The sequence below is a fragment of the Arachis ipaensis genome, chromosome B1, assembly GCF_059453495.1.
Source record: "Arachis ipaensis isolate K30076 ecotype BB chromosome B1, ASM5945349v1, whole genome shotgun sequence".
Classification (NCBI taxonomy): Eukaryota; Viridiplantae; Streptophyta; class Magnoliopsida; order Fabales; family Fabaceae; genus Arachis; species Arachis ipaensis.
The window spans coordinates 95,850,306-95,870,417 of NC_142436.1; the positions used below are offsets into that span (position 1 = coordinate 95,850,306).

At 35.5% G+C, this 20,112-nt stretch overlaps 1 long non-coding RNA gene across 1 annotated transcript; it reads left to right on the forward strand.

Annotated features, from left to right (window-relative positions):
• Positions 1 to 15,731: 15,731 nt before the first annotated feature.
• LOC148577551 (uncharacterized) lies at positions 15,732 to 19,734 on the forward strand. Its single transcript, XR_015902759.1, has 3 exons — positions 15,732 to 16,178; positions 16,296 to 16,502; positions 19,510 to 19,734. It is a non-coding gene; the product is annotated as an uncharacterized LOC148577551 (long non-coding RNA).
• Positions 19,735 to 20,112: the final 378 nt, after the last annotated feature.

Below are 20,112 nucleotides of genomic sequence, written 5' to 3' on the forward strand. Positions count from 1 at the left end.
AATGTGAAAATGATGATGAATAATGAGAATGATGATGAATGATGATAATGAGAATGATTATGTAATGATCTGCTGGGTGAAGGCAGTCAGATAGATAGTGGTACGACCACAGAACGTTTTCCAGTGTTACACAGCTATTGAGAGCTGTACCTGCAACTGATAACCTGGGATCACTTGCAGAGGATATTAATTCATACACGGCTAGAATGCCGCACCTATAAGGCAAGGATTGCTTACAGAGAATATGATTTCATACACGGCTGGAATGCCGCCACCTGTAAGGAAGAGTTTGCTTATAGAGGATATGACGCATACATCGGTTAGTGAGAACTGTACCTATGCTGACTGATTCGCGAAAATTAAGAATTCACGTAATTACCGGCAAGTATATCGGATTGTATCAAGTAGTAAAACTCACTAAGAGTGAGGTCGATCCCACGGAGATTGGTAGATTAAGAAACTTTAGTTAAATGGTAGATTTAGTCAAGCAAACATGGTTTTGAATTCATGAGATTTGATTTTTGAACGTAATTGCAAGAATTTAAATGGCAAGGAATTTAAAGAGCTAGAATAGAGAAAGAAAATGAAAGTGAGTAACTAAAACTTAAAAGTGCAAGAAACTTAAATGACATGGAAAATAAATTGCAAGAAAGTAAAGGTTGCAGAAATTCAAAGAACATAAGAGTAAATAGCAAGAAATAGAGAAACAGAATCTAAATGACAAGAATAATAAATTGCAAGAATGTAGAAGGGACTTGGGTAATGGGTATTCAAACAACTAAAGAGCAAAAGAAATAAGAGTTAATGATGGAAAGGATCATTAGGGATCAGAGATGCAAATTCTCATGAATTGATGGTGATCAATTCCTTCTCAATCATGGGTATAGATCCATGGCAAATTGTGGGTAATTGAGTCCCAATCTCTTGGTAACTCAATTTCTCTCAACACAACCAATTTCCACTCTCGTGATCTAATTGTTCATGAGAAGAGATGAAGTTCAATTTCTAATCCAAAAGCCACACAACTTCCAGAATCTCAACTAAGGAAGGTTACATCTCACATACCAACCAAAGTGTATTGATCAAGGAAATCATGAAAGGATGAACTCTAAACTGAATTATGTGACTCCTTTCTCAAATTCACCACATAATTCATATAGATTAATCCCTCTCTCGATGGTGATTGAATCTTTGAAAAACAAGAGTTTCCTCTTGGATTAACCACTTGAATTAAGAAGGAGGAGAAGAGTTATCAATTCATTCAAACAAGCAGAGCTCTTCCCCCTAATGAAAGTGGGGTTTAGTGAATCATAGCTCCAATTTCAACAACAATTGCAATAGATGAAAATTAAACTAGGTTTTGAGAAGAATGAAGGAGAAGAAGAAGAAGTTCTTAAAACTGTACTTCAAAGTTGCAAGAAAAACAAAATAGAAAACCGGTGAGAAAAAGTAGATAATAGAAATTACTAGTGTAATAGAAAAAAATCTAAGTGTCAAAAGTCTCAAAACAAGTTCAAAAGCAAAAAGTAAAAAAAAATCCCTCCAAGTATCAAACTCTTCTCTATTTATACTACTCCTAAAACTCCTTCATAGATCTTTAATTTGGGCTAACAATGTGGGCTTTCTCTTTGTTGAATTCCTGGCTCAATGGAAGAAGTGTTGCTAAACAGGGGAGAAGGAGCTTGTTCATAATGTTCCTGGCCCAATGGCTTAGCGTTTTTGCCAATAACGCTAGCCTTAATGCATGTTGGCAACGTGCATGGTATTTTCCTGGGAGTGGGCTTTAATACTTGGGCGTTGTTAGCTCAAGTTGTTGCTAACAACTTGGTTTTCTTCTTCTTGACTCTACTTTCATGCTTAATGTTGCCCAGAATTTGAGTGTCAATCCTCTACTTCAATATGGACTATCATACATCATTGGAAAGCTTAGAATGTCTTCTTTCTAATGCACTTAGAATCATCTCAATTGGATTTTCCTATCTCAAGTTATGCTTCCTCAAAGAAGGTAAGGTCGGGCTGCCAAGTTTGTTGAAGTTGTTGCTGAACACACCCCTCTCTTCCAAGTTGGCAACGTGCCAAACCTCCCAGGGCTGAGACATGGGGCTGGCGTTGTTGCTGAACACGCCCCCTTGTTGGCACGTTGGCAACGTGCTCGTTGCTTCCCTCCAGGGCTGCCTTCTAGCCTTCAACTTTGCTTGTTACGTTGCCTTGGAACACGCCTATAGAGCTTGGCGTTGGCAACGTGCTCGAGCCTTCCTTATGGCCCCAAGCTTTACTTGCTGCGTTGCCTTGGATAACGCCCATGCACTCAGTGTTGGCAACGTGCTGGCTTCCTTCCAGGATAGCTTCCTTGCTTGGCGTTGTCACAAAACACTCCAACTCTTCCTGGAGTTGGCAACGTGCAGGATCACTTCCCAGGGTTGCTTTCTTGCTTGCTACGTTGTCACAGAACACGCCTATAGAACTTGGCATTGACAACGTACTCGAACCTTCCTCAAGGCTCCATGCTTGCTGCTTGGCGTTGTCATTGAGCACGCTTGTGCATTCCAACGTTGGCAACGTGCCTGAATTGAAGAATCATCATCTAAGTTAGCAACGTGCTCTTCATTCTCAAGGTTGCCTAGCTTGCTTGTATGATGTGTTGCCAATGAACACGCCTATGTATCTTGGCATTGGCAACGAGCTCTTCATTCTCTAGCTGGACAAAATCTTCTAGCTCAGCGTTGCCTTGAAACACGCCAATGGAGGCTGGCGTTGGCAACGTGCTCGATGGGTGGAGATCCAAGGCTTGCTGCGTTGCCTTGGAACACGCCTCTTGTTCCTGGCGTTGGCAACGTGCATCTCCCCTTCCTGGGCCAAGTCTTGACGTTGTCCTCAAACACACCCCCCCATCTCTAGGTTGGCAACGTGCTCGAGGCTTTGAAATTGCTTCTCTCCAAGGCCTTGCTTGCAGCGTTGCCTCTAAACACGCCTTTGGACTCTGGCATTGGCAACGTGCATGAACTTCTGACTTGCTCCCCAGATTTGCTTGCTGCGTTACCATCAAACACACACCCTTTCTCCAAGTTGGCAACGTGCTTGAGTCTTCATCCTTCTTGCCAAGTTTTTCTTCTTGGCGTTGTTGCCAAGCACTTAAGTAGTAGTGCAAGTTGGCAACGTGCAACCCTTCCCAGAATCACTCTCCAGGGCTGCTAGCGTTATCACCAAACACGCTAGTAGTAACCCTAGTTAGCAACGTGCAAGTCCTCTGCCTCCTTGCCAAGCTTGATGTATTCTCAAGGCTTCTTGCTCCATTGCCTTCTTGCTCCAGGGCTCTTTGCTTCACCTATTATAAACCAAAAAAACTTCCTCAAAGTCTTGCCATCTTATGCAATAATTTCAAGGGGATCATTCACATTAACTTGTTTATAAACTCCTTGAATATTTGCATGAATTTGGCCAACATTTACCTAGTTCTTGGTGTTTTAATGCATGGAGGTAAATCTCATAAAAATGCTTGCTTATTTCAAAGATAATGAACCAAGCTAAAACTAACTAAACTGACTACTAATATAGCAAATATGCGAATGCATCACAACACCAAACATAAAATATTGCTTGTCCTCAAGCAAGAGATAAAATAATTTGACAAAAGAGTTTAAGATGCAAGAATTGAATGTCTTAACAGAGAAGAATTCTTCCATGAAATATGTCATCCTCAATTGTGTAGTCATCTGTTTAGTGCAACTGATCAAGGCTAATCCAAATTCTTAGTTGAAATGCTTGCTCCAATACTAGATTGGTTAATATCACTAGACTCTTTTTCCATACCTTAGCACACAATTCTTAAGCTATTCTTTTCTCTACTCCTCTTTTCTCCCCTTTTTTTTTTCACTTTTCCTTTGTTTCAATTGAGCTAAAAATCTTGTCTTAAGGCGGCTCTTTAGCATAAGCTTTCATTCAACAATCCCAAACCAGTTGGTTTAAGTTGTTAAGTGTTGAAGCACTCTTAAAGATTTACTAACTCAAGACTCTCTCCTTAACACATTCAATCACAGGCATATAACATTGAAATTTTATTTGGATAGTGGTATCCAGCACCTCTTTGGGTTGCTAAATGTTCTGTTATAGAGCTACTCTTGAATGTGAGTTTTCAATCGACCAAGTTAGTTAACTCAAGTTACCGGGTGATGAAGCACCCCTCAGATTTACTAGCCCAAGTATATCTCCCAACATCAATCACTACAGACACATATCCAAATTTTGTCATTGATGCCTAGCCTTTCATTCTTTGTTCTTTGTTTTCTTTATTTCTCTTTTTCTGCTCTTCAAAGTTTTGTGTATTACTTCATTGTTAAGGATCTTTGTGCTTCTGTCTTCTTGAGTCTTATGGCCCTTAACTAACTAGTTTTGTATAAGCAAGCATCTTAACTCCTTTTGATTTCTTGAGCCCTTGATTTGTTCACAATGAAAGCATATATGTACTAACACTTTGTATCAGACAATCTTGTTCTCCTAGGTTAGATTTCTCTCTGTCTTTGTTCAAACTACATCTTTTATTCCATTGACAAGTAAAAGTGTTTAAGACAAGCAAACATTCCAAGCATGTGAGTGATACATGGAATAAGCAACATAATTGAGAATGCATAAAGGAAAAACAACTTAGAAGGTATACCATGTTTCAGACATACATCTTCTTTATTTAAAGTACTAAAGAAAAGAACTTCACCACCTTTAGTCTTTATGTCCCTTTCCTTTGCCCTTTGGATCTTCTTTCTTTTTCTTTCTTATTTCTCCTTGTTGTTTTGTTGTTGAGTCCCCCTCTTCTCTTTTCCATACTCCTGAGCTTATCATCTTCTTCTTTAGCCTCTCAGTATTGAATCTCACCCTTGCAAGTTCCTGCTTTTCAAATACCTTGCGCGCTTCATTAAAACTTTTGATTTGTGGGTTGAGCAATGGGGGTGCTCCACAAAGGTAGCTGAGTTTTTCTTGGGTGCATATATCATAGTCAATTCTATCTCTATGTCTGGCCTCCTTGAACATTCTGCTTTCATTGAACTCTTTGTGAAATGTATCATGTCTAGTATCCAGCCTATGGAGAAGCTCCCTTTGCTGAGCTTGCTCTTTCCTTAGTTGAGCTTGTTCCTGTATTACGTTCTCTATGGATCTTTCATATTCCACAGTTGAATTGTTGATGGCTTCATACATCTTGGCATATTGTTCTTGTTGTAGTTTCATCATGTGTGTTTGATATTCATTTTGCTGACTCATCCATTGAACTTGAACTTCTCTTTGCTGATTCATTACCTGCCAAAGGTCCCTTTGTTGTTGAGCTTGTTCCTCTTGGCTTCTTTGAATTTGTGAATATTGCTCAGAGATTCCTTCCAAAGCGGCTTGGAGTTGATTCATGTTCAAGGTACTTGTTTCTTCTATTTCTTGAGGCTCTTCCTCTTGTCTTGCTTCTTTCCTTTTCTTTTTTCTTGCTAAAGGTTGTCTCTCCAATTGGGTTGTGGTGACAAATTCCAATCTCTCCTTGGTAAGAGGCTTTCCAATAGATACCACGTCAGTTTCTTCAAATTCTTCGAGAGGTACTCTAGCTTCTTCACATAAGCGCAGAATAGTACTAGGATATCCTAGCCAGCTGTCCTGTTTGACCTTCTGAGCTATGTCAATGATGTTCTTGGCTATAATTTCTCTAACGTTGATCTCCCCTCCTTTCATTATGCAGTGGATCATTATTGCTCTATTCACTGTTACTTCGGAATTGTTTGAAGTAGAGATCAATGATCTCCTCACTATGTCATGCCATCCTTTTGCTTGAGGTTTAAGATCACCTCTTCTGAGTTTGAGTGGTTGTCCTTGTGAATCCAACACCCAATCCATGCCTACTTTGCACAGGTCACCTAACACATCTACATACCTTGGATCATTTTCAACTCTTTCCTCATAGCTAGCTTGTTTGAACCGTTTTGGTTTGACCTTTAGTGTAACATCCCGCATTTTTGAAAATCTAATTATAAATAAATTATGATTTTATCTTATTAACTTTAAACTTTATAATTTTAGAAATTATTTTGTTAGAAATAATTAAATAGATTCGGAGATAGTTTTATTTCGAATCAATTAATATTTTTAAGTAATCTAATTATAATGGAATATTTTGTATAATTTTAGTAATTGAAAAATAAAAACAAAGAATTGTATAATTTAATTTAAGTAACTATTATCCTGAAAAAAAAATTACGATTTATTTTATTAATTTGATATCTTATTTTATAAATTAATTAATTAATAGTAATTAAATTAGTTTTATTAATATTTGGAGTTTAAGTTGATTAATATTCTTATGTAATTTTTATAATTGGTTATTTCAAATGCTTTGGAAATAAAATTTAGTAAAGAAAGTATTATATAATTTAATTTAGGTAATTTCTAATATGAATGAATTATGGTTTATTTTATTAGTTTGAACTTTTAGAGATTAATTTATGAGGAATGATTAAATGGATTTTTATAAATACTTTAAGTTTAAGTAATTTTATTATAATTAGGTATTTTGTAAATTGAAATTAAAGTTTCGGTGATAGAAAAATAATAAAAAGTTATATCATTTAATTTAACTAATTAGTATTGAGTTTAAACTGTATTTTATAAAAATGTGATTAATATGTTTATTTTATAATTTAAATTAAAAATAATTAATTTCACTTAGTAATATGTTGATAAATAATGTTCTTATATATTTTTAATAGAGTATATTTAATTTTAAAATTACTCTACTCTTCAATTTTATCAAAATATCTATTCATATCTATCTATATTCTTTTATAAAATCCTAATTTTAACCCTAATATCACAAATTCCTAATTTATAACCTAAATTCCTAAATCTACAATCAGAAAAGGAAAGAAAGGGCACGGGGAGCTTAAGGGGGGAAAACAGAAGGGAAGAAAGAAGGAAACGGAGAGCAGAGGGAGAGGGTGACGGAACAGAGAAGAAGAAGGAGAAGTGGATCGTCATCGGGGAGGGAGGAGACTGCCGCCGTCGAGTACACGGACCAGAGGGAGACGCGAGCAGTGACTGAGAGGAAGCTCCGTCCTCGTCGCCGTTCCATAGTCGCTGTTGAAGCCAACCTCGTTGTCGTCGAATCGTCGCTGCTGAACCGCTGCTGTGCCGCCATCATGTCTGAGTTGAGGAAAGGAGACGTGGAGTCGGCGTCGCCAAGAGAGAAACGCGAATGGCGAGGCGAAGCAGAACGCATGTTGGGAAGGCTTTCCTTGCCACTGCCGCCGCCGGAATCATGAACCAAGGTGGAGGAGAAGGCCGTCTTCCTCGTTGCTGCTATAATCGTCCGTGCTGCTGCCGGTGCTTCCTTGTTCTGTTATTCCTTTCTAATTCTTGTAAGACATTCTTGTTCTGAACCTCCACTTGACGTTCTTGTTTATTCCACTGCCATTTTATTAGCCTTACTCTTGTTCCAATTTAATTTAGCCCCTGTTCCACCCCTGAATTTCCAGAATTATTACTCTACCCAATATGAATTCATTGTTTTGCTCACTGTCGTGGCCAACTCGCGTTGCTGCTGCCCTGTCAAAGTTGTTGTGAGTGTTGCTAACATTGGCGAATAAGGGATGAAGGAGCTGCTGCATTTTGGGTGCAGCACAACCACTCATCACGCCACAATTCCGTCTTCGGTTTCGGTTTCTATGAAATTCGATATTGAGGTAGGGGGTTTAAAACGATTTCAATTTAAGAATGCCTACAAGGTTTATTGAATAACTGCAAATAGATTTAATAGCTGTGAGTAATTGATTGATTATGTAATTATTGAATTGTGGCTAAAAATTGTGATTGGAATGGTTGAGATTGTGATTTGGAATTGTTGATTTGTGATATTGATTGATTATGTGGATTGGGAATTGCTTGATGACTAATTCTTGAGAATTTTTGAATTTTAATGGGTTATGTTGGATTTGTTGCCGTTGAGTTGTTATTTGGTATATTTTAATGTTAATGAACTTGGTTGGTGGTTGATTTGGAATTGGTTTTGAGGGGTTTTGAAGGGTTGGATTTTGAATACTAAATAGATTGCTGAAAAACTGATTTTTGAAATTAAAAGGTGACTTTGGAAGTGAATCAGTTATTTAACGATAATCGAAATGATATAAGAGCAAAGGCTGAGTAATGTATAATAAAAGTTGTTGTTGGGACTCAATTTTGAGAAGTTTGAATTAATTATAGAACTAGTTATGATTTTTCAAAGTTAAAATGTAAAACTTGATTTTCTGCATTATTTTTAAAGGAAGCCGGAAACTTTGAAAAACTATAACTATTTCTGTGATTATCGGAATTGTGTGGGACCAAGTCCGGATTGCGCTTGGGGATATAGGAAACTGGACTGCTGAATTTGAGACTTTTTCATTAAGTTTATGATTTATGGTGAATTTTTGAATCATGGATGTCAAAACTGGTTTTTCTGCAGAACGTTTAACGCAGCAGCAACTTGATTCCTCTATTGGAAATTCTGCAATTTGAATTTTGAAATGGAACAAATTTTAAATAAAATTTTATTCCTATTATTTTAATGCCGTAAAATTTCAGAACAATTGGACTTGTAGTTTTAAAGATATGAATTTTTGAAGGATGATGCATTATGTAGAAAAAGCCAGATTCTCTTTTCTTAAATTAGTAACTTTTGGAGTTTATAACTTTTGATCCTGGATAGATATTGAGATGCAACCAATTGGAGGTGAAAATTAAGTATGTTTAGTATTTGTGATTTAAATTTTAGGATTTTCCATGTTTTAATAAGTGAGTTATGGGACTTGGAAGAGGTTGTGTTCAATGATTTGTAAAACAGAATTCTGCAGAAAATTACCTAACTTCCAAGCTACGTAACTCCTTCATTAAAAATGGTATGACCCTGGAACCAATTGAGAAAGAAATTTCTTTTCGTTACTTGATCTTCATTGCTACACAATATAAATTTTTAATCCTTTTTTATTACCAAACCTACGAATATCGTATGCAATTTTTATTACAAGACAAATCAAACAATAATTAGTGAGATATTTACTATAATTGTTTTATACATTAAAAAACTATTTACTCAAATACAAAATAAATCTCAAGTTCAAATTCCAAAACTAAAAACCGAAGAAAAATACAGAAACAATACAAGTTAGAACTGCTCATAATATATCAAATTACACTAATAGAGATGATCATCAACCTAAATACTTAGTAAAAGATCAAAATCAACCTAAAACTGCTCCACTTTGTGCATTAAGCGTTCAAGTTATCCATTCCAATACTAGCCTGCAGCAAAATATCAAGAACAAATTGAACCAACAAAAACGATATATATAAAAATATTATAAGAAATAATCTAATTTATGCATGTATTAACAATTCCAAATTAAACCAGGTTCACATTCTACTATAAAATACTGTTAGATTGAACCACAGATAGCCAGAAATTGAACTGAATGCTCACTGATTGGTAAATGCAAATCTAAAAGTAGAGTAACACGAAACTAAACTATGCTCAAAATACCAAACTAAATTATTGAACAACTATAAAGCAGTTACATTATTAGCTCTTTTTTCAAACGACAAAATTATTTATTTGCAAAACCAATAAAGCAATAAGGTTGATGCAGAATGCTTAAGGTATACCGGTAAGGAAAAAAATCTGCATCCTGTTGAAGAATCCAAGAAAGTAGTGAGATCAACCATGTCTTCAAGTTTGAACTTTATGCCAGTCTCCTCTTCAACCTGTCAGAGGCACAACTAAGCCATGGAGAGAAAGAGAGAGAGAGAGAGAGAGAGAGAGAGAGAGAGAGAGAGAGAGAGAGAGAGAGAGAGAGAGAGAGAGAGAGAGAAGCCTCACGAACTGCAGTGCCAACAAAATCACCCTTGTCATCATCCAACATTCTAGCCGGCAATTCCAAAATAATTCTTCCAGTAGGAACCCTTGCCTGATAAATAAAAAATAATAAGCATAATATGGAACTCTAGTTAAAATGTTTGAAAAAAAACATAGTTCTCTCTGCAAGGATCCAACATCTAAGAACCTGTTCAGTAAGGACAACATAAGTTTCACCATCTGATTCCAGAAGTATCAACACAGTCACAGCAGGTCCTCTTGCAAATACAATACCTGGAACCTAATCACGGTTTACTTTATTATATATAAAGAAACAAATCAGCATCAGGTGCAAGTGCACAGAAATTACAAGCAAAAGAGGAATGATGGATGCCTGAGAACATAAGGTAAGAAGCAAAAGATCCTAATAGTGATACCATATACTAGTTCATAGCCCCTTGCTAAAATTAACACAAGAAAATGGAAACATAGACTGGCTTATAAATGTCAGCTTTCCAAACATGTCTACACCCTGTTTACACCAAAAAGAGTCCAACTAGTTTCGTTGATTTTAATTTGAGAACATGAATAAAACTAGAAGACTAACAGGTTAGTCAGTTACTTAAGTTACCACTTAACAAGGCCTAATTATCAGAAATCATATCCACTTTTTAAACACTGATGATGCAATTACCTGAATTAGAACTTGTCTCAGAGCCAAGGTGCCATCAACTAGAATCCCAATCTCACTTTGCAAGTTATGCAACCATTGCTTGAGTAAAGAGGAATCAATAGCATTCCTGCAATGGAAAACAACAAAAACCAAACCAAACCACCACAACTGAGATATGTTTTTTATATAGCATGATAACAAGAAGAAACTGTGTGCCTATCAATTCTCTTTTGCCATTACATCTCATGGGGACTTGTCAAAACCTAGCATCTAATTGAATAAAACCTCCAATATCTAATTTTAGTAGCTATCAAAACCTGCAGGGTGTGAAAGAGGAAGAAAAGAATGCCTAAATCCATCTTTTAATATTGGTGAGAGCATGATCAATCAATTATTGGTGAGAGCATGGAAACAATAGACTGAAGTATTACACAAACTACACCATAAATTACATATGAGCTACAGTTTTCAAAGAAAAAAAGGGGCCAAGAAAAATATGAGCTACACCATAATATGATACTCTATCAAACAAAAGGCCGTCCAGTAACCAGATCAGAAGAAAAATTAGACCAGACAATAAGGCCAGCGAACAGTCAAGACAACAAGAAAAACGAAAAATAAACACACAAGCTATACACATTAAATAAAATCAGTCAAGTTCAACTAGATCTTAGATCTCCACAGCAGAAGATCAGAATTAGAGTTATCAGCATGCTATATACAGTTAAACATAGCACAATTTCTAGATCTACTAGGTCTCTAACACATGGCACGAAGCAGCGACACTTATTAAACAGCAGCAGTAAATAGCTGTTTCCCAGGTTCAAGCAAGCAGCAAACAGAATCCATAGACTTAACCAGTTCCACAAACTGAAATCATTGCAATTCATGTAATAGTCCAGATTCTCTAATTAACCACCTAATTCAACTAAACTAAATTAGTTGAACTAAACAAGCTAAACAGAATGAGCTAAACCAGATTAATCAAAAAGAAATATTGGTGAGAGTATGATCAATCAATTATTGGTGAGAGCATGGAAACAATAGACTGCAGTATTACACAAACTACACCATAAATTACATATGAGCTACGATTTTCAAAGAAAAAAGGGGCCAAGAAAAATATGAGCTACACCATAATATGATACTCTATCAAACAAAAGGCCGTCCAGCAACCAGATCAGAAGAAAAATTAGATCAGACAATAAGGCCGGCGAACAGTCAAGACAACAAGAAAAACCAAAAATAAACACACAAGCTATGCACATTAAATAAAATCAGTCAAGTTCAACCAGATCTTAGATCTCCAGAGTAGAAGATTGGAATCAGAGTTATCAGCATGCTATATACAGTTAAACATAGCACAATTTCTAGATCTACTAGGTCTCTTCATTGCAATAAGTGCTAAATACAAAAAGAGAAGTTGAAATTAAATGAGAAAACATAATACATATAGTAGTAGTGGTAAGAGTTGCCTATAAACTATAGGTAGGGTTCCCTCCAATCTATATTTCCTTATTTAATTGCCATGTTACTACTATAAAATTGTACACATACAATATGAAAATAATCCATATAGGTAGCAGGTCCCCTATTCTGAATGCTTGTTCTTTATAAAGTTGTACCAAAAAAAATCAAGTTGTCCCATGTATTTGTTTAATCTTGTGCTGTTGAATACTAAAAGTATAGTCATTTTTTTAAACTTCTTCCAGCTCTAACATAACCTAGTTACAAACTATTGGATGGAACAATCATATTTAAACATTCAACTTGCCTCAGTATTAAGTATTTAAGTTCATTTGCCAAAATAAAATAATTACAATAGCATAATTGTCCTTACTTGTTCAAGAACTGGTTAAATTTACTTGTCCATACAACTTTTCCTTATTCTAAATGCTTGTTCTTTACCTGTGTGTGAGTTGCTATGCCTCTCATCTGAGCTCGACTACCTTGAAGGTTAGTAATCTGCTGCGTAAGCCTTACCAACTGTCGACCAAGAACTTTAGTTGCAGCCTGAATATTGCACATGAAAAGAAGAATATATTAGCATGTTTGGCACAATAAATTATCTAAAGACTAGAGAGAAATAACATTTTTTAATACTTTCAAAACTTTTGACAGAAGGCTATTTCAATATATAAGATGTTTCGAACCAAAAGTAAGCCAATTTGAACACATTCAGATCAACGTGACAGCTTTTCAAGTAATTATGCATAAGAAACCTATGAGAAAACGTGGATCATACCTCGGCGACAAATAATTAAGAAATAGAGTAATTAAAATTTATTATTTAGAGTCAAGTTACAAGTGTATTGAATACATTAATATAATTAGGGGTGGTAAAGTTGGGTTTTCCCATTGTCAAATAGGGATGACAACTGGAACTAGAGTGGAAAGCATATATAATACAAAATATTTTATTATTAAATCAGAGCAGCAGCAGCACAGCAGAGCCAGAAATCAAATAATCATTCAACAAATAATCATCCATAACTGAAATCAATAAATCAACATCACAGTAAAAAATAGCAGCTCTCATTAACACAATAAAAAACACCAGCTGCACAACAAAACCAGAAATCAAATAAATCATCAACAAAAATTCAAAACCAGCAACAAATAATCAACAAAAACCATGAAATCAATAAATAAAAAAAAATTAAAAAACAACAGAGCCAGAAATTCAAAAATAGCAGCAGCAGCATAGCAAAGCCATTTTTTATCAATAATTTCAACAAAAACACAAAACCCTGTAATCTTATCCATGATTTCACTTCCAGAAACAGAGTTAATCAACTAAGAACAAGCAAGAATGAGCGTATCAATTAATAATCAAGCAGTAAGCCAGTAACAGAGTTAATCAACCAAGAACAAGCCAGTAACTACAAACAAAGCGTTTTCAAGAAGCAGTGGCTTAAGAAAGCAGCAAACAAACACACCTGAGTCGCATAAGTCTGCTGAAAAGGGCTCTTCTCTGCATTGAGCTGAAAGAAAAGATTCAAAAGAACACATTATGCTTCAATTTAGAGAAACTTAAAAACACGATTACTTGATTCACTGCTATCTACGATAGCAAATTTTACCCTAACTATTCTGCACAATCCTTTTAACTTGATCACACATACACAAAAAAACCGTTCAACCTTTATGTAAAAACTATGATCAATACCTACATTCCAGTTGCTAACGAATTCTGAAGTAAAAAATTTTATTCACAGAGGCTATGTTCGCCACTTAATTAGCTATAATTAAAGAAGCCTAGCAGGATACTGAAATCCAATAATCTACCGAGTCTCACGAAAACGACAGAATAAGTTAAAAGGAATCAAGTGAGAGATAAGCGAATTGAGCACGATGAGAGTGAAGCAGAAGTCATTCTCAAACAGGAACTACAGCTTCCTCAGATCAACAAGCACACGTAAATCATCTTTCAAATAACAATCGAAAACGAAGGAAAGTAAAGAAAAACCTAATTATCAAAAGCTAGTAAACGAAACGGCGATCAAAGAGAGAATTGAAGTGAGGAAGGGTTTATGAAAGAGAGAGAGAGTACGGACATCTTTGAACTGAAGGAGGCCATAAGGTCGCCGAGGTAGGAGACAGTGCGATGAGCGGATTCGATGAGCGGAAGACGAAGATGAAGATTAACAAGATGAAGAAGGCTGAAGGGCTAAGGGCGAGTGACGAAGATTAACAGTGCGATGAGCGGATTCGATGAGCGGTTTCGAGTGACGAAGGCTAAGGGCGAAGGGCGAAGGGTGAAGGGCGAAGGGCGAAGGGTTCAGGGCGAAGTGCGAAGGGTGAAGGGTTCAGGGCTAAGGCTAATGGGAGGCGCTCTTCAGGCTTAGGGTTTTGAGTGAATAGGGTTAGTGTCTTTGGGTTAGGGACCGGGTTGGGAGCCGGGTCAGGGGCCGGGTTAGGGTCAATGGGTTGGAGCCCCTCTCGCCACGCTTTTAAAATGTCACTGTTTTGCTCTACGGCCACGCTTTTGAAGACTGGCAGGAAAGGACCTTTTGGCCACGCTTTTAAAGCGTGCCAAAAGCGTACTAGGATATGGCCACGCTTTGTAAGCGTGGCCGTAATGAAACCCTGTCGCCACGCTTTCAAAACGTCCTTGTTTCTCTCTATGGCCACGCTTTTGAAGCATGGCAAAAAAAAAACGTGGCCATTTCTCTAACCAATTGCCACCCATACAAAAGCGTGGCCGTTGATGCTTTTCGCCACGCTTTTGAAGCGTGGCAATAAAAAGAATGGCCAAATCTCTAATCTATTGCCACCCTCATAAAAGCGTGGCCATTGACCACTTTTGGCCACGCTTTTGAAGCGTGGCAAGAAAAAAGCGTGGCCATAGGCCTCTTTTCTTGTAGTGATCTAATTAATGGAATATTTTGTATAATTTTAGTAATTGAAAAATAAAAAAAAGAATTGTATAATTTAATTTAAGTAACTATTATCCTGAAAAAAAAAGTTACGATTTATTTTATTAATTTGATATCTTATTTTATAAATTAATTAATTAATAGTAATTAAATTAGTTTTATTAATATTTGGAGTTTAAGTTGATTAATATTCTTATGTAATTTTTATAATTGGTTATTTCAAATGCTTTGGAAATAAAATTTAGTAATGAAAGTATTATATAATTTAATTTAGGTAATTTCTAATATGAATGAATTATGGTTTATTTTATTAGTTTGAACTTTTAGAGATTAATTTATTAGGAATGATTAAATGAATTTTTATAAATACTTTAAGTTTAAGTAATTTTATTATAATTAGATATTTTGTAAATTGAAATTAAAGTTTCGGTGATAGAAAAATAATAAAAAATTATATCATTTAATTTAATTAATTAGTATTGAGTTTAAACTGTATTTTATAAAAATGTGATTAATATGTTTATTTTATAATTTAAATTAAAAATAATTAATTTCACTTAGCAATATGTTGATAAATAATGTTCTTATATATTTTTAATAGAGTATATTTAATTTTAAAATTACTCTACTCTTCAATTTTATCAAAATATCTATTTATATCTATCTATATTCTTTTATAAAATCCTAATTTTAACCCTAATATCACAAATTCCTAATTTATAACCTAAATTCCTAAATCTACAATCAGAAAAGGAAAGAAAGGGCACGGGGAGCTTAGGGGGGGGGGAGAAACAGAAGGGAAGAAAGAAGGAAATGGAGAGCAGAGGGAGAGGGTGACGGAACTGAGAAGAAGAGGGAGAAGTGGATCGTCATCGGGGAGGGAGGAGACTGCCGCCGTCGTGAGCCATCACTGCGCGCTGTCGTCGAGTACACGGACCAGAGGGAGACGCGAGCAGTGACTGAGAGGAAGCTCCGTCCTCATCGCCGTTCCATAGTCGCTGTTGAAGCCAACCTCGTTGTCGTCGAATCGTCGTTGCTGAACCGCTGCTATGCCGCCATCAAGTCTGAGTTGAAGAAAGGAGACGTGGAGTCGGCGTCGCCCAGAGAGAAACGCGAATGGCGAGGCGAAGCAGAACGCATGGTGGGAAGGCTTTCCTTGCCACTGCCGCTGCCGGAATCATGAACCAAGGTGGAGGAGAAGGCCGTCTTCCCCGTTGCTGCTATAATCGTCCGTGCTGCTGCCGGTGCTTCCTTGTTCTGTTATTCCTTTCTAATTCTTGTAAGACATTCTTGTTCTGAACCTCCACTTGACGTTCTTGTTTATTCCACTGCCATTTTATTAGCCTTACTCTTGTTCCAATTTAATTTAGCCCCTGTTCCACCCCTGAATTTCCAGAATTATTACTCTACCCAATATGAATTCATTGTTTTGCTCACTGTCGTGGCCAACTCGCGTTGCTGCTGCCCTGTCAAAGCTGTTGTGAGTGTTGCTAACATTGGCGGATAAGGGATGAAGGAGCTATTGCATTTTGGGTGCAGCCCAACCACTCATCACGCCACAATTCCGTCTTCGGTTTCGATTTCTATGAAATTCGACATTGAGGTAGGGGGTTTAAAACGATTTAAATTTAAGAATGCCTACAAGGTTTATTGAATAACGGCAAATAGATTTAATAGCTGTGAGTAATTGATTGATTATGTAATTATTGAATTGTGGCTGAAAATTGTGATTGGAATGGTTGAGATTGTGATTTGGAATTGTTGATTTGTGATATTGATTGATTATGTGGATTGGGAATTGCTTGATGACTAATTGTTGAGAATTTCTGAATTTTAATGGGTTATGTTGGATTTGTTGCCGTTGAGTTGTTATTTGGTATATTGTAATGTTAATGAACTTGGTTGGTGGTTGATTTGGAATTGGTTTTGAGGGGTTTTGAAGGGTTGGATTTTGAATACTAAATAGATTGCTGTAAAACTGATTTTTGAAATTAAAAGGTGACTTTGGAAGTGAATCAGTTATTCAACGATAATCGAAATGATATAAGAGCAAAGGCTGAGTAAAGTATAATAAAAGTTGTTGTTGGGACTCAATTTTGAGAAGTTTGAATTAATTATAGAACTAGTTATGATTTTTCAAAGTTAAAATGTAAAACTTGATTTTCTGCATTATTTTTAAAGGAAGCCGGAAACTTTGAAAAACTATAACTATTTCTGTGATTATCGGAATTGTGTGGGACCAAGTCCGGATTGAGCTTGGAGATATAGGAAACTGGACTGCTGAATTTGAGACTTTTTCATTAATTTTATGATTTATGGTGAATTTTTGAATCATGGATGTCAAAACTGGTTTTTCTGCAGAACGTTTAACGCAGCAGCAACTTGATTCCTCTATTGGAAATTCTGCAATTTGAATTTTGAAATGGAACAAATTTTAAATAAAATTTTATTCCTATTATTTTAATGCCGTAAAATTTCAGAACAATTGGACTTGAAGTTTTAAAGATATGAATTTTTGAAGGATGATGCATTATGCAGAAAAAGCCAGATTCTGTTTTCTTAAATTAGTAACTTTGGGAGTTTATAACTTTTGATCCTGGATAGATATTGAGATGCAATTAATTGGAGGTGAAAATTAAGTATGTTTAGTATATGTGATTTAAATTTCAGGATTTTCCATGTTTTAATAAGTGAGTTATGGGACTTGGAAGAGGTTGTGTTCAATGATTTGTAAAACAGAATTCTGCAGAAAATTACCTAACTTCCAAGCTACGTAACTCCTTCATTAAAAATGGTATGACCCTGAAATCAATTGAGAAAGAAATTTGGATGAGTTATGTTTAACCACATTAATGTTGAAGGTAGTTGGATTTAATTTGGATTTTATATGAAATTTCAAATGTTGTATGGTGCTGCTGTCTTCTGGTTTTAAAACGCTACAGAACAATCACGGTTTTGCTTATATTCCCAAAGCTATAGTCAGCGAAAAATTATGATTTTTGATTTAATAGAAAGCTTAATCCGAGACGGTCACATGGATATAAAGTTTGCGCAATTCCAAATTCATTTGATATTTTAAAAACAAAATGGAAATCAGGCTGCCAAGTTTTGTTTGTAATTATTTTGGATATGGAATTTACGAAATAGATTTTCTATTATCAAATGTTTTTGAGAATATATTGCTGTGGCAAATGCTGAAAGAGGCTGATGAATTGTTGAGAAAGAAGGAACCCGTAAGGGTGGATAAGTCCTATTTTTAAAGGAGATTATGTCCAAATTTTTATAAAAAATATAAGGACTTAATCAAAATAAATATTCAAGGCTTATTTAATAATAATAACTTCAATGATTCTTTTAAGAAAAGAATATTTGATCTATGAGATTGTTGGCAAGGGCGTGGGTCTAGTCCCGCTTGTGAATTTGCAATTATGAAAGAAAAAGGAAAGAGTAAAGTACTTATTGTATGATTATCTATTGCTTGAGGTAACCCAAGAGATATTATTTGTTTGTTTGTTGCTTGAAGCAACCCAAAAGATGTTTGTTTGTTGCTTGCGGTAACCCAAGAGATATTATATATATATTTGTTGCTTATTGCAACCCAAGAGATATTATATATATATATATATATATATATATATATATATATATATATATATATATATATATATATATATATATATATATATATATTTGTTGCTTAATGCAACCCAAGAGATATTAATTATTTGTTTATTGCTTAATGCAACCCAAGAGATGTTTGTTTATTTATCTGTTGCCCTGAGGCAACCCAAGAGTAATTTTCCGTTCCCAAGAGTATATATTTCCTGTGAGTAGAAAGCAGAGGCTGTCTCAATGGAGCTACTAATAATTATATGTGCATTTATTTGAACAGAAAATCGTATCCAGGAAATCGTGAACTCGTGACCGGATAAATGTCGGGAATGCAGGTGCTAACCGACACATGAGTTCATGGCCTGTACTAGGACTAGACATTCATCATATGCATCTATGTGACATTTTTTGGGTGTGCATATTGTAATTGGTTTGCCTAAATGAATAATTCTGTTAACTGTTAATTGCTATATTTGATATAATTGCTCTTGATTGTGTTTGAACCTCATTACTTGTGTTTGAAATTGATTGGCTGGATTGTGGTGAGTTGGGTGTTGGTTGAATTGCTTGGGCCTGAGGCCATGACTGGTTTGTGTTGGAAGTCTATTTCTGTATAAAGTATCTGACTGGTTCAGCATAGACTTAATGAACCTATGCTTGGAGCAGGATGATCATTTATACCGCGTAGGTAACTTCTTTTATGTTATGGTCTAGTAAGGTATGAAAAATCAAACTGGTTCAGCATAGACTTAATGAACCTATGACTGGGACAGGTTGGTCATTCATACAGTCTAGGGAACTTTTAAAAGTTTTACAAGAAAAATATGGATTTAGGATATTGAGTAATTAACTAATGCTTTTAAAGAAAGTTAGTTTCCTTTTAGATGTCTATGAATGCAATTAACTATTTGCGCTTTATTCTTTACTTTCTCGGCATTCTCGACCTCTATTGAGAACATGTGGTTTGGTTCTCACCCCCAAATTTTCCACCCTTTCAGCGATAGGTTTGAAGACGCAATTTGAAGCTGCGAGCGATCAGTAGGCTTTCTTTATGGTTTTAATTGCTTTCATAGAATTCCCTCGCTCTTGTCCTTTGAGATTTTATTTTACATAGAGGGGTAGGTTTAGTATATTGTATTTGAGTTTTATTTGGTCTCTTTTGTATAAGAATTATTATCAATAATATTTATGTGATTATTATTATTTGTGAATGTTTGAATTATGACTTTAATGAATAAAAAAAAAAACAAAATTTTCTGGCATTTTCTTAAAACTGAAACGCAAACTCGATACAAAGGCTCGATAATTAAGTAGTTAATACTAGAGAAGGTTACATAATGTTCTTTCTAGTGGAAATACCCTGACTTAAGCAAGGTATTTTGCTGGACGGGACGTTACATTTAGCACCCTGTTGATGGCGTTTGGACTAAAGTCAACAGTCACCCCTCTTACATAGCTCATGTATGGCTCTTCATCATCAAATTCTCTTATCACATTAGTGTAAAACTCATGGATGAGAACCATGCTCACTTCTTGAGGTTGGTTACAGAGAAGCTCGCATCCCCTCTTCCTAATTATTTTTTGTATCTCAGAGTATTCCT